The 20,028-nt window shown below is 43.3% G+C and overlaps 1 long non-coding RNA gene across 1 annotated transcript in view; it reads left to right on the top strand.

Annotated features, from left to right (window-relative positions):
- The window catches only part of LOC111269650 (uncharacterized), an 8,592-nt gene extending 4,357 nt beyond the window's left edge, over positions 1-4,235 (top strand). Inside the window, exon 2 of the long non-coding RNA XR_002685870.2 lies at positions 3,598-4,235. This is a non-coding gene — a long non-coding RNA (uncharacterized LOC111269650). The remainder of the gene's footprint in view (positions 1-3,597) is intronic.
- The last annotated feature ends 15,793 nt before the right edge of the window (positions 4,236-20,028 follow it).

Raw genomic sequence — 20,028 nt, 5'->3', positions numbered from 1 at the left:
GTCGATTTCGTTTGCTGAAAAGAGGAAGATACGTGCTAAAGCACACATACACACACCCATCAAATTATCTAGTATACGTTTGTTGTTATCTACGCATTTTTATCTGCATAGAAAATAGTAAAAGCGAAAACGATTCCTAGGAAACAGGATTCGTAATAACAATGATAATAACGGCAGCAGTGGTGGCATAGAACGACAGGTCTGTTCCAAAGTGATGATAACCACGATTGGACGCTCCGTCCACTGGAAGTGGCATTTGCCAGCAATTTTTGCCTGCGGGAGAAAAATGTTGTTTGTTTTCAGAGTAACTCAAAATATATGTTTTGAAAATACAACAGTGATAATAGTACAAGTAGTTGTACATTGACTTTTGTGATACATAATTTCTTCTTGACTGTCATCGTTGCTTGGCACTTTGCCTAAGCTTAATACGACCTAATGGGCCTTTGTTGCTTGCAATAGTTTGCCATCTACTTCGTCGTTCTTCAGCGCTACGATATAGGCCGCCATCGAGTGGCACGTGTACAACAATGTAACCATCAGTGCGGAAGTGGATTCTGAGTTTGAACTTTTAAAATATCTTGGTTTGAATAAAACGTGCAACTTTTTGGCACAAGAATTCTGCACATTTGACAGTGCCATAAGGGGATGGAGAGTCGGTTCGTGTTTAATTAATCACTTCAAGACAGAAAGCGAACGTGCAGTATGACAAATACGACGCTAGTCGTAGGGTGAAACCTTTGTTTCCTTTTTCATTAGACGTAGTGACCTTCCGCAAGTTCTTTCCAGCAACTTGAAACTATTATATTATAGTATAACTACTTCTCATGCCGTGAATATGATCACAACGACTGGGTTAGAAAAAACAAATTATTATGGATCACTAGTGCGTATACAGTATACAGCATTCGACGCGGCCATCCGTATTCGCCTGCGGCCGACCCGGATAATGTGAGGCAAGGCTTTGGATTGTCTATTAGTTCTTTTGCTATTGTTTATAATTCTCTAGTAATATTCGAAACAATACGCAAACGTATTTCCAGCCAAGCCGCTTGCATCCGTAAAAGTAAGTTCAACAGTTTAACTTTTAACTTCCATGGCATCTTAATACTCTGCCCGTCATAGGTTTCAACTGAAAATTGCATATGTTGAAAAACGGGAAATATTATTAAAAGTAGTGGGGTACCAAAGGCATTGTAAAATATTTTTGGCTTGGAGCATTCACGTGATGGGGTAGAACTTTATTATTACTTCATTACCGATGACCACAAGAGCCTTCAACTCGACTATTGTATTCCAGCGACAGAACCTCCGGCCGCCATAACCCTTATCGTTGTAAACATTACCACATCAATATCGATCCATGGTGTTTTCACCATGTTGCAACGGTCACTGGAACCACGTTGAACTGCTTTAGACCGCCAAACCGCCATTCAGCCTCCAGTGTCACATCTGAAGGCCTTATGGGTTTGTCCTCTTCGGTTCACGTTGCAATGTAGCTTTGATTGACGATGATCCGTCCAGATCAGTCTAATCGGTATCGTCATACACGGACGCACCGATACATTGCCGAACATGGACTTGTGCTGAGCCGTTGCATTGCACAGGATCTGCTTCCAGCACTAATGAGATAGATTTGTAAATAGTGAAATCCATCTGTATGTGTCATTTGCAGTCGCGCTCTTGACTTGACTGACGTTTGGATATGCCATTCTGGCTCTTGCTAATGCCCGCCTGTCTCAAACAGACCACATAGCAGTCGACTTCGATCGGGACCGGATGAAGCTTGCGTTTTCATAAGGTTGTGGTTAGCGTTTTCATGAAGCTCCATCTTTATCGACCCTGCCTCGTCGTCGCCAATAGCGACAGCGGCGGTGTTCTTTGTCGTGATCCGCAGGACGTCAACCTTTTCCAAAACGAATGAACGCCAACTGATGCGCGGGTGAACTAGACGTTTCACTGCTACAACAGCTGCGGTGTGTAGTACTATGACATCGAAGAAGGATGAAAGCGTAGAGGAAATGCACGGAAACAGCTAGACGAGAGTATTTCATCACAGACCGGCCATCGTCTGTTGATTGTAGCAAACAACTCGCGTCTGTTTGCTATACCTGCCCGTGTCGCGGTTAATAGACCTGGGCAAACGATCGCCCTTTGAGAAACATACACATAGAAAACAAATAAGTCTAGATTGATATTTATATGAATATTCTAATATATTTCTATCAATATTTACTGAGAACTCCAGCCGTTGAGAGAGGTAACATAGTAGCCGTGCATTGGGAAAACGCGGTACACGCAGACGAACCGAAATAATTAAAAGACGAAATAGAAAAAGTCGAAACGGAGTCGTATTAAGGTAAAAAAATCGTAAGAATAGCTTAAAATTTCAGGTAAGTAATGAGTATATGAGGAAATAACCGTATTTTGCTCATGTAGAGCTTTGTCAAACGGCTGCTTATATCATGACATGTTCTCAAGATTGATGAAACACTCATCAAGTCGGATTTTTCAATATCTCTGATTTTGGATTGGGTTCGGTAGGAAGTTTTAAACTAACGGTACCAAAGAATGCGGGCTAATTTACTGAGCGCCGGCTGGAAAATGCAATTATTTTCGCTCGTACACAAATCATAGCCGAAGACAGCGACTTCAACTTCACGTTACTAGGGTACGCGTCGACGTCATGAATTAGTCGGGCAAAAACGCTTGTTCTAGGTATGGGCCACCTACACCACGTATCTTAATGGTAGCAAAAGCCCTTTTGGGCTTACTTATTGAACTTCCACCAAGCTCAATTCTACGACGTCAGACAATAGGCCAGACAATTTCGGCCAACGCACAATATCCACAACGATGAACACGTTACGTTTTCATCGACACGCGCGTACGCGGATTGCTTTCGCTAGCCCTCCCGGCTAATATGTACGTATACGCGCACGGTTTTTCCGTTTGTATTTCTGTCTGTCTCAGCTGTGGAGCTCTTTTGAATTAGTGGCTTTCGAAAAACAATTATACCGGGCCCTTGATAGTGTACCATTTTCATTCAGCGGTTCTACGACATGAACGTATTATTCTTTAGATAGCGAATAGGACGTCAAGTAATCGTCGTTGGTCTAGCCCGGGGGAAATTTTTTTTTTTTTAGCAGATTTCACATTAGAACAATGCTCTTCAACAGACGTTGTTTGGAACTTATTCCATTGAAGACAGTTCGATTGAAGCTTGTTTATTGATATTCTAGCTTGTCGTAGATAGATCTCAACATGTTAAGCATTCTTCTATATGTATTCATAATTCTTAAGTTATTGGACGCCTCCAACGGCCAGTTCCAACATGACAGCTTCACATTTGAACAATTCAATTTCGTTATATAACCAACAAACACGAATATAAAATACATTTTTGTTATCGTATAAAGTATTTAATGAGAACTACTGAACGGCGTGCAAAGGGTCACTGGACAGTATAGACAAACAATTTTAACCCTGTTATTTTATAGAGAGTATTCTCTAATTATATCCAACGCTTAAGACACACTTTGTAATATCATTCTCAACGAAGAAATTACGATCTATTACTGTGTCTTGTCTTTTCAGGAACTTCTGTCTTTTCCGCAATTTTTTTTTTGAAGCCTCACTTAGAAGATATTTTACAGTCTGCTGGCCATTACTACGCCCCGATTCCTCATCTATAAAACCGCATCGACTAATTCCCAAAACCGAAGACTCTTTCGTGGTCAATATAACCCTGCCCATGTATAACTATGCAATACGCACTAACCTAAAAATACCTAGATCAATCGCAGGCTAGGCAAGCGAAATCGGCAGGAAGGTTTTCTGTCAGAGGCGAACTACACGACGCCGATGTCGTAAAGAGGGATCGCAAGGAGGACGTAGACGAAAGGATGTAGGTGAAAAGACCAGACTATCCCGGAACGCCCGCTGAGGATTTTCAATTCTGGACGCGGATCAACCGCCTGTACAACGGAGGAACAATAGCGAACTGTGGTAATAGAAATCGTGGCAGCATCACCAACAACAGCAAAAGCGACGATAACAACAACAACAACAACAACAGTGTCGAGCAACGACGACGACGATGACGACAACAACTACGACAAACCGCAGCAGTAACAACGTAGAATTAGTCCTTTGCCTATATCTTTTCTTTGCTCATGTAAATTTACTATAGCCAGCAAACGGCAGATGTATAAAGAGCACACAAATGACGTTTACAGACTCGTGTCCTTTTTGTGGCAATAACTCAACAAATCGCTCACCTTTTTCTGGAACGGTTAACGCTTCGGCGTGACCGCCTTTTCGTCTCTGTTCGCTCTTCAGCGTCGTCGGCTTTTTTCTATTGAAAACTATCAGTCTTCAGAGATACATATGCGTGTTTTGATCTACTTATATGGTTATGAAGTAAGCATAACAACAATGATGCCATATAGGACTATGAAGAACAATCGGTGTGGCTCTGCGTGTTTATTGCGTTCGAAAATCTACCTATACGGGTTATGTAACAGTACCTATTGACATCGTTGTTAGTTTTGTCAGATATCATTGCCATTCTTTGTACAGCAAAAGCAGCTGTTCAATGAAAATCTTACGGCTTAATCGAGGACGAAGCATCTTCGGTGCTTTCGCTACTATCCGGGGCGCAACGTAGGAGTAGTTGGATCGTTTAACGCTCGTTTATTTGGCCGGCGCCGCTATCGATCATCAATCAGTACGGACGTTGTATATATATTTCAGTCAATACATACGTCCAGCAGTTGGCACAACGCTGACCGATCGATGCTGTCTAACAATCGATAACCACTTGTATACAACTCCCCTGACTATTTCTGCATCCACCATGATGCAATAATGATCTGGATGCTCTCCTGCAATATACTACTCGGCTCGCCTAAACGGGCAGTCGTATGCAAATAGTCAGACGTCATTGCGACGCCGCAGGACGCGCCGAAGAACTAATTCACATTATTACACAAACGTCTTTCCTAACAGCTGTCGTTGACTTACCTTGATGATTGTTGTCCTAACGGCATCATCAATATTGTTTTTGAATTCGCAGTTCAGCTCCGTCTCCCGTACCCATCTGCCCTCCTACTCGACCCCCCACATCTAACTATTTTTCGTTATTTAAACCGTTCGAACGCGATTATATCGTTAAGCCTGTCATGGCTGTTATGGCCATCATTGATCCCCCCCCGTCCTCTGGACGAGAGCCAATGCGTTGTTTGCCAGCTGCATCGATTAAGCCGATCGAATGGTGGAGGATTCCCAGGACGTCATTATGCCCTAGTAAGTGCTGCTTTACCGAATTTCAAGGTGGCGTTTTGCGGAACAGTGGCACTAAATGCAAACGAAAGGAGAAATTTTACGCCGGACATGCTAGTTTGGAAAAATGAGGTCTCAATACAGGGACTTCCGTCCAACAAAAACTTCGGGAACAGACGAACAGACGGCGATATCTCCATTAGTATTTGGTAACAGCATAAACGATCCGAAAGACTGTTGATTCACTTTTAACCAAAACTCTTAAATTGTAATCGCAATTTGCTAAAGAACCATCACATAGAGCCTCGTACGCTATAAAACATATGAAGCTTGTAGGTATAGCATTGTATCTGCACCGATGTCTATCCTGTCAAGGCCATACTTCTCAAAATGAAATATCGTACATAACGACGATGGCGCTTCATCGCCATGTGGAAATTAAGATGAGTATTTTGCAAAAACGGAATAATCAATAAATTCGGGGTTCGAAACCAAAGTATAGGCATTTTTCAAGTTCTCAATATGGCTCTCAAAACTTATTGTCTGTTCATCATTTCCTGCCGGTAGAACACCCGCATTGGTCAAAATACGCGAAGGATTACTCAGCATATGAGCCAGTCCTTAATCCATTTATAGAGGGAACAGACTACTCGGCTATGCGAATTTGTCTGAGAGGCATTACTCTTTGACGCTCAATAAAAGTTAGTTCAAAGAAAGACACATTCGACATAAAATCTCTAGAGCTACTAGCTGATGGCCTAGCTTAAAAACGTGTTGAAAGGAAATGACGATTCAGCCTTAACGTCACATCTTTGATCAAAGTGGAGCGCTCGCCTCTAAATCACTGCAGCCATCTTTGGTTCTCCAGCCATCTTGGGCCAACCAAGACGGCACTGGCCTAAATCTGTCTTAGAGATTTTTTGTGGCTTAATAAAAAGCCCATTCCACATCAACAATAGAAGTTCCGCTGAATCGCTTAATGGCCAAGAGCTAGGCCATGCAACGCGGTCCTATAATTTAACAATTTATTGCATAAACTTTGATGGGGACTTAAACAGCAAAGTAGTTTAGCAGACTTCACCTAATCCGGTGTGGTTTTCAACAACTATTTTATTCGAAAGCTATTTTATTCTACACTTTCTCTGAATTTGTTGCCATATTTATCGATGCATGATGATTCTAGAAGAACGTAGCGTGCGAAGTAGTTTACATTTTTACATATTTATGTTTCACCTATCATTGCTGTTTGATGATATGTAGCTATTTACGCGAAGCTATTTGATTTCTTGTGTGAGTGAAACCTAAGAAATAATGTTCCCCATGAGTGTTCGGAAGATCTCATCGTCTCCGCTTTCTGCTGTTGTATTTATCCCAGATTTCTGGCCGATATTACTAACATATGTATATTTTATATAGCTTTTATAGTAAGTGGCGCCGGTCGTTAACAGATATCCGACAATCATCTCTGTAGGAAACTCATCAAGTACACTTTATTTATCAACTCACAGTTGCCATCGTCCTCCTCCTCCTTCCCCCCCCCCCCCCTTCTGCATTACAATCCCCAGCAGCGGTAACAACGAGCACCGTTCACCTTTTATGGCGACCGTTACTGAAGTACCGTTACTTCAGTGGGGCTCCTCTCAATACCCAATAACATAGTGACGTGCTCAATCTGTGCTCATAATGCCTACAAAAGGCGACAAGCAACAGACGCTTACTATCTAACCCTGGCTGTGTTCGCTGCGCTGTTATTATTAGCTGTTTTTTCTTCACCTTCACATCGTTACCTTTAATCGTATCATCAGCGTTATGCGCCGTTACCCGTTTTGCGGCTGTTGACTGCGTTGTCGCTTATGCTGCTATGAACGATGTGATTATATAACATGTACTATAAAATCCCTTCGGCTGCTGCCGTTGTTACGAGCGCCAAATGCGCCACTTGAAAGATCGACGGTACGCCACGCTATAAACAGGGAACGGCGCGTTCCCGACGAAGACCTGGAAAAAGGGGATAATAATTAAGCAAATAATAATATGACGCTACAAGCAGCAAAAGGAACAAGAAGAACACCAGGCCCGTAGCATAGGAGATATGGATTATATATTTTGGTGATCTGTCGCAAATGACTGAGACGAGCTGGTTGAACTGGGCAGGTATTTGCTATCATCAATGCTAGCAGACCCAACCTCAACAACGGCAACGGAAGTAGCTGACAATTGCGCGACCTACTTTTTCCAAGATGGCCGTTTACAAACGCTCTTTCAACATTTTGTGGTAGCTGGTAACAAGTTTGCATTTGTGACATTGTTATGCACGGTTCGATCCGGGATAAGATTATGCTAGACCATTTGTAAGGTCGCGCAGAGTGCTAATGCCAACGAAGAGTATTACATGTCATACTGTTTATGTAGTATAGACCATTCGAAGCCGAACGTAGAATAGTTATCAGGCTGAATCTCTATAACATATATGGGGCCAATAGCACTCGAGTGATATTACTGGACATCTTTTAACGGGACGCTTGAGGTGCTCGACAAGAACGTTCCTATTCGTTGCAAACCAGATCCAATGAACAAGGCAGTCACTCGATAATTTTAAGTTTCTTGCTAAATAAACCATTGTCACTGATTATCCTCACGATTTCTAACAGAAAAAAAATCAATAAGATTCTATGTGTGGGATGTTGGCGCTTTATCCTTGAGCAAATACTTAGTTCAGTCGAAAAACCAGTGGTAAAAAAAATATTTTATTAAGCACTCTCTTAATACAAACGTTTGCACCTAATACCTGGTAGTAACGATGTTAGCGAGTACGTAGAACTCCTCCCTAGTACGTGACACGCCAATATTGCTTCCTGCTTAAACGTACCTATTCGTTTAATGAATTGATCGTTACGAATCTCTCAATCGATAAGCATACGTTGCAACGGTCGGTATCTCCCAGACTTCAATTTTAGGGAGTTAACTAGGATTTTATTGTAACCCCGATCTTCTCTGCGCCACCTGTACAATATAGCATTCCTATAGCAACAATCGTTCTTATTTTTGTATTAAACAAGATCAAAAATATGCCGCGATAGCACCACAATAACAGGTACACGTACTTGATCTATACTAATATTGTCATTTACTTTGTACACATAATTTTTTTTGCCACCATAAAATAAGCGCGTTTCTCAGTACAGTATGTATATATATATATATTCCTGTAAACGGCTGTAGATATAACGAGATCCGCAGAAATACACCATTGATTTTCCTGATGGTGTCATTGCAGCGAAAATCGCGCACATCGCGGTTCCAGGGAGACGTTCTGGAAGGTAGCATTGACTCATACGATGCGCGATAAAAAGGGAACCGATGAATAATTGAGTTAAGCTAGCTTCCTAAGAGGACGCACTAGAGTCGTTATGGTTCTGCGGGTGCGAGTTCTGCAGCGGCGCGCCAACGTTGCAATAAACGGTATGACATGCACCAACACCTTTCGGCAGGGTTTGTTTTGTTCTCGTTTGTTAGGACGTTGTCTGGCCACAAACTGTATAGCAGGCCAGGCAAAGCAAATAGAACCACAAGGACAATATAATGCATACAGCAAAAACCGAGAAGCCGATGAAAGCAACTGGTCGACGACGTCAACAACAATAACAACAGTAGAAACAACAACGGCGACATCGGTCATGATGATAACGGATAACGCCTGATAGTGACAGTATCTGCCGGTGTTTGTGTCTCCGCCAGAGCACCGTGGTGCCCCATTCTGCTAATGCGAAGCTGATACCGGTTGTGCGGAGGTCGCGCTAGACCCCGCGCGTTCAAGGCATGTTGTTTGGTACCCTGGCCATGGCGACAGTGGCGACAGTGACAGTGAATGTGGCGACAGGACAGCTGAAGCCGCAGTACGGGAGTAATGGCGATAGTGCACGAATACTCGACAAATGTGTACAACGTATGTCTATCTATTCCTCTACAGTCGTATGCCTGAGCCCCCTGATGTCTAAAGCGTCGCTGTACGAGTTGAGTACCTCATTCGCTATTGGCAGGCCGGTGAGCTGAAATGGGGCGGATAAACAACGAACATTAAAAATAGAAGTGGAGCAGGCCAAGTGGTTAGTGTTAGCACTGACGAAATTGGCGTGTCACTGGCCGGAAAAATAGCAGCCTATATTGCTGTCACGACTTCAGATCACAGAACAGAAAATATGATATAGAGAAAGGTTCCGATATCATTGTGGCCAGTTCACAGGAGTGCGGTTCAGGGCCGATTTTCGTCGGCTTTCGAATCTTCTCGGTGCCGACGTCTAATTGGAGAAGAGGCAAAAGATGGCTGAGATTACAATCGGCCAAAATAGGCGCAAACCGAGAAGCACTGAACTGCTCGTTCACTCACAGTATGAAGGGCCTAACGACGATCAGGTAATACACACACTCACACCCGAATATATACACATTACTGGTATACAACATCATATAATTTTTAGCTGCTGTGCTAAATTTACTGAAACGGGAGACAAGCGGGGATCGGAAAGGGTAACTTTGGACCGGTAGTACCGTTAAATGCGTTGGGTGTTTGTTGGCATTTTTCGGGGAAAAATTTAAAGATCTGCATGTAACACAAATCAATACTGGTCTTTCGCTAGGTGTCTACTTTTTTTTTATCTTTCTGTAAGCCGCTTTCGCTTCCTGCGCGCTTTTTCGCCGAGTTACGGTAAAAAGGCGGAATGCGTCTGTGTGTCGTCGAATACGCGGTCGCTCTTGCCTAACCAAACGCTGTGATACCCACTGTCTATTCGTGATATAAAGAGTGTTGGCTCTACGACAGTTCACTGGATCAGATGATCGCGCAAAGGAACAAAGTTGCGCAACATCGACCGACGTCTCATCAACTGCATTGTTCGGACTCAATCGATATGCGTCTAGTGATATCTATGACAGAAAACGATGAACAGGCAAAGCGTGCTAGAGAAAAAAAAACGAGATGGCATAATCAACGTGACATAACACCAACGGCGGCATTAGCACGACACGTTGTCCTACTGGCGAGGGGACGCGACGCATTCTCATGCGGACCATGGATAGTAATCAAGTGTCTCGGAGCCTCACTGATCTCTTCCCGCCGACAGTTCGGCGGATTGGTGGTGGTCATTGAGATGATTCTCCTGCTATTGATGAGTAAAATAAAACCGCAGGCACTCATAGGACGTACGGCTGGAAAGATGAGGGTAGTAAGTGAACTATAACAAGAAAATCAGAGGGAAACGTTCTCGGCTCGTACCGTAAATTAACAGAGATAACGAACAGTAGACACCAGTGGGATGCAAAGCAAGCTATGGATAGCAAAACTACCTAAGTAGCATTGCTGCGTATGATTTTGCTTGGCTTCTGACTAAGGGTACGAGCAGCGTTCCTTTAAAATGTAGCAGATAACAAAGGTTGCGTACAATGAAGTTAGAGGACAAGTAAGGCAAACTATTCGTTGAGAACAATCGACTCGGACGCAGGCGTCGAGTCCCTGTGTCCACTACCAGTTATATCGCATACACAGCAGACGCAAACAGCAAAACTGATCTAGATAATAGAGCGTTAAGTGAACACCGTCATTATCAAATGATCAGCAACACCTCCAATTCGGTGACAAATAAAGCATTCTCTCATACCGTGAAAAGTTTCCGCCATTGTTCAATCGTATGTCTTCGATTGAGATCTTGGCCAGGTTTTCACCCTCTAGCTGCTCCTGGCGCACCTATAGCTATACCCCACCGAAGTAGGACTCTCCTCGCGGCAGCTGTACCCGTCTTTGGCATTATGACAAAGGAAACTTTTGATTGTGCGCTTCCATTGCACACCGAAATAACGCTACTATTTAAGATATGCAGCACTAGTGACTGCCGCTATCTCGGTTAGCTTTAAGCGTTTCCTTTTATGTTCGCCATATAGGCCCCGCCGATCGTGCCACTTGGCCCGAATGCATCGTACTCATACAAATCGTCGAAGTAATCATATACTAGACGGTGCCGTTTGGTCGTCCGTTCAACGTTCCAGAATCTACAGTAACAACAATTTATAGTTAATGCTATGACGGACCGGCGAGCGGGCAAGTCTTCGAAATGAACGCGCAGACAGTAGAGGATATTCGGAAGTGCCGCTGGGTGCATTTCGCAAACGACTACGGGAGCGATAAGGGCAGCAGACGCTGTAGCGTCAGGCAGCTCTTGCTGCTGCTGCTGCCAACTATGCGAGCTTCAGCTGTGCGAACTAACGGCGAATATATGGTAGTCGAACTTTGTTATAATACCAGCTATGAGCCCGTGGGGCGGCAATCGTCTTAACTATGATACGTAGACGCAGCTCAATGGGCATTTGCTCCAGTCGGTATTAGTGTCCGTCGACGCGTCGCACATAAGCGTCTCACTATCTCTCGATGCATCGCAAGCTCGCGAAAAGTGTCCAATGGCAGGACGGCAAAGTAAATCAGCAACCTTTACTCATTCTTTCAGATTTTAGCGGCTCAAGGCCGTTTCTGCTGGTATCGCGGCCGCTGCTGCTGCTTCCGTCACTTTCCGACGCAGCCGTTTTCGGTGATCGGTAGCTTTCGAGTTGTTGCCCTACGGGCAGCTGGGCAACGATGGCGACTTGTGACCGTCTGCCCCCCTCTCTCTTTTGTCTGAAGCTGTCATCGCTGTTGTAATTCTCTGCTGTTATTATCGTCGTCGTTTTCGTTGTGGAGATGTCGTTTGTTCATGACTTTCAGTTCATTAATATAAAGAAGCGGACGCTAGGTCTCCCTGTCTTATTGCCGAGAGTATAGCTGATTAGTGGACTGGAAAGAGAAAGCCAAGTAAAATGTACAGACGCATGCAAAAGACGACAGCAAGGAGGAAACGAAAAAAGGAACATTGGAAGCAACAGTAATAGCAACAATAAACGGGATACGAAATGGCAACTGGAAAATAATATATATATATATATATATATATATATATATAATTTATACTTATTATAATTACGTAGCTTTATAAACAGGATTAACAATGGGGATGACGAGACGTCTAGTAATACAGAACGGAGGTGTAACTTTTCCAGTCTACTGCTGAAAAAATAGTATTCACACTGTGTTTATTATCACTAGGAGGAGCGAGTACCTGTCAGCCTATTACTAAGGTCTATATGATTAAGTTGCTTCAACGCAGATAATATGAAAGAAACGAAAAAATTAATTTTATAACAGTCGCATACACAGTTTGCACACGGTGTTTTTACTGGGTGAGCTACTGAAACCCATAATACATACGGACAAACATAATTAAAGACGTTGTGTAATGAGATCGCCTTAGCAACTAACGATCTAATACCGGGAATCAACGTTTGCTCCGCGCATATTCCCTTGGTGCGTTACGTATCGCTCCGAACAGCGGGTAGCCGCTGCGAGTGATCTGCCCCGTGACTGATTATACGGCAATACAGCATACTGACTAATGCCATCTTGCACCTAAAATACAGTAAGTGTTATGGCTCTTTTTACCGTAACAGACCCTTTTGTTGCCGATGCATTCTCGCATGGCGCCATATATTATCACTGAATATGTGTACATATGCCGTACGTAAGAATATCGCATATAACGGGTTCGCTGGGGCAGCTGTGGTCCATTGAAAGCCTGTAGATCAATGGCTGCAATAGGGTATTCATCGTTGATGAGTTAGCGAACGTATGGCTTCCCTCTTTGCCATAGTCTGGCATGCAATGGTCGCGACCACTCCCACGCACAGGGACAAGGGCAATGGCGGTGGTTTCTATAATATTTGACGAACCAAAGAAGGGTTTCCATCGAAGCCTTTTGGAAGCGTGCGTCCAAAGTCAGCGACAACATCGATAACAACAAAGACGACGAAACATAACAACAGCTACGTACTGATATCCGAGAGTTAGTCACTGCAGGATTCTTGCTTTGTAATGGAACAATTTGGTATTAATATTCTTCGTATCACTTCGTTGCTGCTGTCCTGGTTATTAACGTCTGATCAGATTGCCGTCGGTGATCGGGATTGGACTTGCTCGTCCTTATTTCTACTGTTCCTTCTTGCTTGAACACAGAAGAAATCATCTTTTTCAGCTAGGCTTCCTACGACTGACGCACGGCCCACCACGTGAAGCCTGCCGAACTGGTTGATTCGCTGCAGATTCGCAAAAAGGTTGTTCGTGTCGTACGCATCAGCAGCGGCGGTAGTGGCGTCGGCATCAGCGGGAATCGGTACGACCCCCGGGCGCAGGTCTGCTACCTGTTGAACAGCAATCGCCGCTGCGGTGGTCGGATAACGGTTGCCTTTTTCCATCTTCTCTTGCTGTTCACAACCCGACCCATCCCGTCGCCGTAAGTGGCAGTAAATCTGGATTCGTTGACGCCAAGCAACAGTGGCTGATATCTAACGACCTTCACAGTTGGTTAGGGACTACCTGAAGAGAAATGAATGAAGCTCGGGCAACAGCAAGACGCAAACGAGCGACAAAGCGTTGGCTCCCAGCCTACGTAGGTAAAGCACGCCGGCGGTTATGATGATGTCGATGATAATCATGCTCAAGCCGGATATAAACGAACCAAATAGAGACAGAGCTCGGTAGGTGACAATGTACAAAACGTACGGAAGAGGCCTGCTTGACAAATCAGTCAGGTTCGGTGAGCGGGGCAAAAGATAAACATCTGAACTTATCAGAGCAGTGAGTTCGGTCAGTGTTTCGATTACTTTTTGTACTGTGATACGACATTCTCAGATGATATTTGTCAGTCACACGTTGACGTCTGAGGTGGCTTGTGTTTCTATTGCCTGAAACTGTGTAATTATTACCAGATATAGCAAATCATCAAACAAGTCGTTACGTAGATATATACATATATATACGCTATACAAGCCGCACATAAAATATCCAGCTTGTCGTACACTTATATTTTAATTATACTACTCAGTAAGTACATTGTTCGTACGAACAGGTAAACAAACGAGCACTGAAATGTCTGCAGACGCAGTGGCTCGGTATCGTGAGACGCTCGTTAACTATGTACAATAGCCGTACTGTTTCATTAGATTAGCGATACGCGATTCCATGTTGGAATCAGTTGCCCTCTATAGTCGACGGCCGAATAGGCGCTGCTTAGAAAACTATGCATAAATTGATTTTTGAGGCCGTTCATTTTTAAAAGACTCAACCTGTAAAGGGTCGCTTTGTCACATTGACCGTTGTATTTACAACTGTATATAAACGATAGTATAATAGTCTACCACTGGTGCGGGTTCAATAGTCGGAGATAACAATAGTCGACAAATGGCGTTGCCAACCTAATCTGTGCGCTAACAAGCGCTGTTTCATCATCGATCGCAAGAGAGCGCCCACCTCTAACGATAACGTTTCGGCTCGGATCTATTTTACCAGACTTCATAATACAGCAGAACGGGCGATGTCGTGTATATTACGCTATGAAAATAAAGCGAACGAGTTGTCCTATGGCGGAGATACCTCGACCAGTGCTGATCGTATGAGAATATCGATCTTGGATAGAAAAAAAACACAACAAGCCCCAGTATGGGATTGTATGCCAGAAAATAAATGTTCTCAGTATTAGCCGAAATCACTGCTGGCAGTTGGACGAGAACGTTCGACATACGTGTATACGCATATGCGTGTACAGGTGTACAAGTGAGGTAGAAGTTTTTTTTTTTGACAAAAACATATCGTTCGACAGTTCTGCCTTCTTACACGAAGTGCTAAGCTGGCCTACGACATTTGTTGTGTTTCAATTAGCGGTTGTTGAATTGTTTGCTTTATTTGACTCGTGGAGATGTTTTACTTAGAAACTATTCATCGTGAACCCTTGCGACCCGTAGAAGTTTACGCCCAAAACACATCGGTATTGTGTTCGCCCGTGTGAGATATGAAGGAAACTAGCTATACAATGTGGGCTGTTTCAATACTATGATATTCGTACTATTCTCTCTAACCACGATGCACCTGTCTGGGAACAATCCCCTTGAAAATGGTACCTAACCCTGTGATATAATCCGACCCGGCGAAACGATACGCTACCGATTGATAGAAAGCTCGAACGGTTCTAATACTAGAGCCTTTTATTATAGATAGAATAAAAATTAAGCTGCAGACGGTTGACGTATTTGCTTTTATATACCTGACACATTAATATTATATCGTTGTACGTTCTGTACGTAAGACTTTTTTTGTGGGGGACGGACTACTGCTACTACTACGCACTGAAAATCTAGCGCAGGTGCTTGCGTGTTATTTCCCAGTTTGGCCTTACTTCCTTTTGCAGATTTCTTATTCCATTTAATTACGTAACCATGAACAGTTTTGGATCTATTTGTGATAAACGGGACATAAAAAATTTTGGATCGGCTGAGAAACACCCGTTCGACTGATCTTCTTTTAGACTGCACCTGACAATGAAAGCAGCGCAGATTTACTGCTGTATGATTTCTGTATCCAAATATATATGCGATTTCTTTATTTTTACTATTTTCTATACTATCGTCATTTTCACAATCATTGTTCCTTGAACCGTTCAACACAAAAAACAAAAACTAAGCGCTCGACTATAGCGCTTTCTAATAATAGCAGAGCAGTATAATAAGACTAAAATTGAAACAGAATCCTCTCGGTACAGATATTTCTTTACGGTACGGTTGGTGACGGTATTTACTATAGGCCTGTTACTGGTTACCTTTTTTAGGCCCGATCACTTTAAAGTCCCCTCGTGTTATTTCGATGAGGTGTTGCCTGTTTTTTTTAGATTTGTTCGTTAAAAAAAAAGCTACACTACGTTACAAACTAATTAAAAACTCACTTTTACGGCAGTTACAAATAGAACTGAATTCAAGTCGAATGTTTCAAGGTATATCCCTAATTTCTGTAATCGTCGCAGTCTGTATTTGGTCTATGAAGAAATAACGGGTAACGTCTAAGATTAGCTATAACGAACCAGTTAATCTTGTGAATAGGTAGCATTTTTTATTTCTAAATACTGTTGCGGTTCGACAAATCTTCACGTATTTGACAGACGTGTCTGATTTGCGAAGCGTTCCTTTTGACCCGGCAATTGTTAGACCGCCATGTGAAGTGTCATCCTGTAAATGCAGGGCTAACAGCTATAACAAGAAGGCACTCCTATCTTGCTGCTAGAATAGGTATCGGCATATTATATTAGCTGGCCAAAGCTTCTCTGGGGGGCGTGAATGCTAGCAGGGTCACAGCGGCTATTCTCTGGGGTCCCGAAAGGACGAAAATGGACTATTGCGTGGCTTTATGCTAAAATTAGTGCAATTTTAAAAGCCAATCCTTTGTCGAAGATGCCTTTTGAAAAAAAGATAAAAGTGGATTTGTTTGAGTCATGGTAACTATCACACACAATTCGTTCTAACGCTACGGCCTAGTCGGGTATTTAACCCTGAGCAACAAGCGACAGGACTAAATACGATTTCATACTTCAGTTCCTTTGAGAAGGCCTTAATTTGCGGCAAATACAAACTCTGGATAACGGTATTATTACAGAGAGGAAAATTCGGTTAATATTGTATGTTTAGAACTACAGTTCATGCGTAGTATCAACTATTCTATGCAGAGTAAAGTTAATTGTTACTTGCAATATTAACGATAGCCTATTTCAAAAGTGTTTGACTAAAAGTCTCGTTCCCGTCCCCGTCTATGTTTCCTGCCTTTCAAATTCGCCAAAAGCTTACACAAACAACATGGACATAACGAAAAGCTCATCGCAAGTCTAGCTGAGTGTTATGTATATAATTAGGCGTTAAATGAGCCCAAGGTTGACACTATAAGTTTGTTCACTATGCCTCTGCTGAAGCCGCTCCGTACAACAAAGATCTGTACATTGTAACCATGCACTGAACCTTCTATGACCGCCTTATGCCACGAGCGCTGCCGTCGCAGGCTAAAAACCGAAAGTTTCAAATGCAAAAACGTGACATTTCATCATAACAAAGGAATGGCCGGCGAATACAAAGCTGGTCCCGATGTATGGGTATGGCTTAGGCCACTTTTTGTAGTTATCACCATGCGGCGACAGTTTTCTCGTTTTTGTTGGGGCTGGAACTTTAACTTTCCTTTTCTGTCTAGGTTGCTGTTGTTCTTATTATAGCTTTACCTTACGGAGGCTCCATGCTTTCGTGTGGTCAGCATACGCCGTTTACAGTTTGGCGTAGTGGCGATCAAGTTCGAACGATCTTTACTTTGGTGATCCAATTGAATTCGGCTTGCCTGCAATGAATCACGTTACTTGCTAAACGCCCGCTAAGGGAGTAGTTTGCTGTGACTTCTGCCCTCAACCTATTTTAGGCCAATTTCACTTGGTACCTCTGCATGTAACTTTTACCTATACAGAATCAAAACTATGGTCTAACTGCCGCAGCTTGAAGTCGTGGCCCGATGTCGCGAGTATACCGACTAAGTCACAAGCACATTAAGGTGCTTCGCAACCCCTGTTCAATGCTGTGGTAACGTTTGTAGCGGCCGTCTGTCATAACAGTGACGCTGGTGATGGCGGTGGCGCTCGTGGGGTCCCAAGAATTTTCTACCATTGTTTTTCGCCTGCTGACGGGCGGAGTATCGCAAACATTGTTGCCGGTTCCTGTTACCGTGGTGTGTTCTAGCCCAGTCGTACCTTATTGCCCCTATTTAATTCTAATATTATTATGGATTCTATATATATAATATTGTATATTTGTAAGGCCACATTTGCGGTGCTTGCTGCTGGAGTTAATGATTTCACGGCTGTGGTTGTGTATCTACAAGTTTCCCGCGAACCGGTAAACCATTTACCGATACGCCTGGCGTGCAAGATCGAGCCAACGCGTCGCTTGACTCGCCGCGAATAGATTTGCCAAATAAGCTAGTTGCTATACGGTGACAGAGCACGCCTATCATGATAAGAAATGATCGAGCAAAAAGGATCGCACGGAACCTAAACAAATAGTCAGCGGCATGCCAATATTATGTTTTGCACAAGAGACCAACGTTCGAGGTGCTGCTGGTATAAGGAGGCCAATAGTATTGCTTGATATCGGCTACTGACTGATCGCGCGAGTGATGCGATCGCGGTGATCAGTCACTGCTGTGGAGTCTGAGATCGGCGTATTCTACGCGACGTGTATTTTTGGCTTTCGATGATTTCAATAGCACCGTCGTGATCGACGACATTGTTGTTGCTGTTTTCGTTTTGGTCGTTTTATTTTCGATGTCTGCTATTTTTTCAGAGAGTCGCGATAGGTATAGGAAGCCAATAATTTGGACAGTACTTCTTCGAAAAGTTGGCGACAATATTTCGCTCGTGGTCGAAGAACGATAATGGGAAAGCTCTAATTGCCCTTCAACCAATGTGGGGAAAGGCCGAACATAAATAGGACTATTTCAGCGGAAATCCTAAAACTTATAGGTTTCACTATTTTGGGCGTTTTTTTATTGGGAGGTGTTACATTAGTGCCAAGATGAGATTACCGTTATGACGCGAATGCCGCTACAATGAGACGGATGGCAAGGGCACAAAATCGTGATATCAACTATACACTGCAAGCTTTTGTGTTGCATACAGAAAAAAAAAAAAAAAAATGCGTCATAGCTTCCGCTAAACGTCAACATTTACGATACATGCATGGAGTACATAACGCAGGATTTATTCGGTATTCTGGAAATAATAGTGCATTCAATTTGCCCAATTGAATGAATATCTACAATGGCACAGTAATTGAATAGATAATCGGTACGACCTTCCCTCTCTGTCGCTATCTTATCGGCATTGCTTTCTGTCGTAACGTATCTACTAGTTCGTACGGAATATTATTGTTCTCGACCGACGTCAATACTGCGTCCTTTTAATGCGATTTACATGTGTGGCATTAATAGCTATATCAGCTATTTAATTTCTGGGGTACCTAATGCTTTTGCCTCTCCTAGCACTTTTCGCTTCGCACCACCTCGAGTGTTTTACGATCTAGTTACTATTGCGGCTGTTTCTCAGCATGCGTATGGTCGACGAATGTGCCTTGCAAGCTGACTGATTAACCAATCATCGCCGATACAGCCACCACCACCACGGTGTTCAGAAGCGCCATAGTTTCGCCGAAGCGTTTGTCCGTCACGAACTTGATGACAGATGGGACCCACCCTGTTGGGGCAGGAAATAATGCTCCTATAAGCAGAGCCGATGCCTCTCTGAAAAGCCCACGTCATTGGCGCTCTAGCCAATCGCGATTAACTTGCAAACGTAATTCCTTCAAATTGTTGTTGTTGCCGTCGTCGTTGTTTTGTTTAAAAATAAAAAAAGTACGTGTTATTTCGACCGCGCGCTACTCCGCGTCGTCTGTTCTGACCGCACTTCATCAGAAAATTGTTATTAGTGAATTATTAGAGAGGAAGACGTTTTGCCCCGAGGCTAATTAATGCAACTTCAACTACTTTTCAGTGCCGATGATATACGTAGCCGTCTTGTTACGCGTTTCTCGTCAAGGTCCTGAGACGATATCGACGCATGCGCGATGTGACTAGAATAGTCTATTAATTAAGTTTGGCAGCGGTCGTTTCCTTGCGGAGAATGCTCGTGCATCAAAGAGGCCATCTTGCTCCCGATTTGCAACGTCTGGCTTGCGCAGGCGCGCAGAAAAACGTTTTTTTAAGCGTATAAACTTCAGTCAGCTGTCACGTCGCAGTTGCACCAGTGAAAATTTGTCAATCTC

The sequence above is a fragment of the Varroa jacobsoni genome, unplaced genomic scaffold, assembly GCF_002532875.2.
Source record: "Varroa jacobsoni isolate VJ856 unplaced genomic scaffold, vjacob_1.0 scaffold_1402, whole genome shotgun sequence".
In the NCBI taxonomy this organism is placed as follows: domain Eukaryota; kingdom Metazoa; phylum Arthropoda; class Arachnida; order Mesostigmata; family Varroidae; genus Varroa; species Varroa jacobsoni.
Note: the sequence above shows the minus strand (reverse complement) of the source record. Positions and strands in the feature narration are given on the sequence as shown.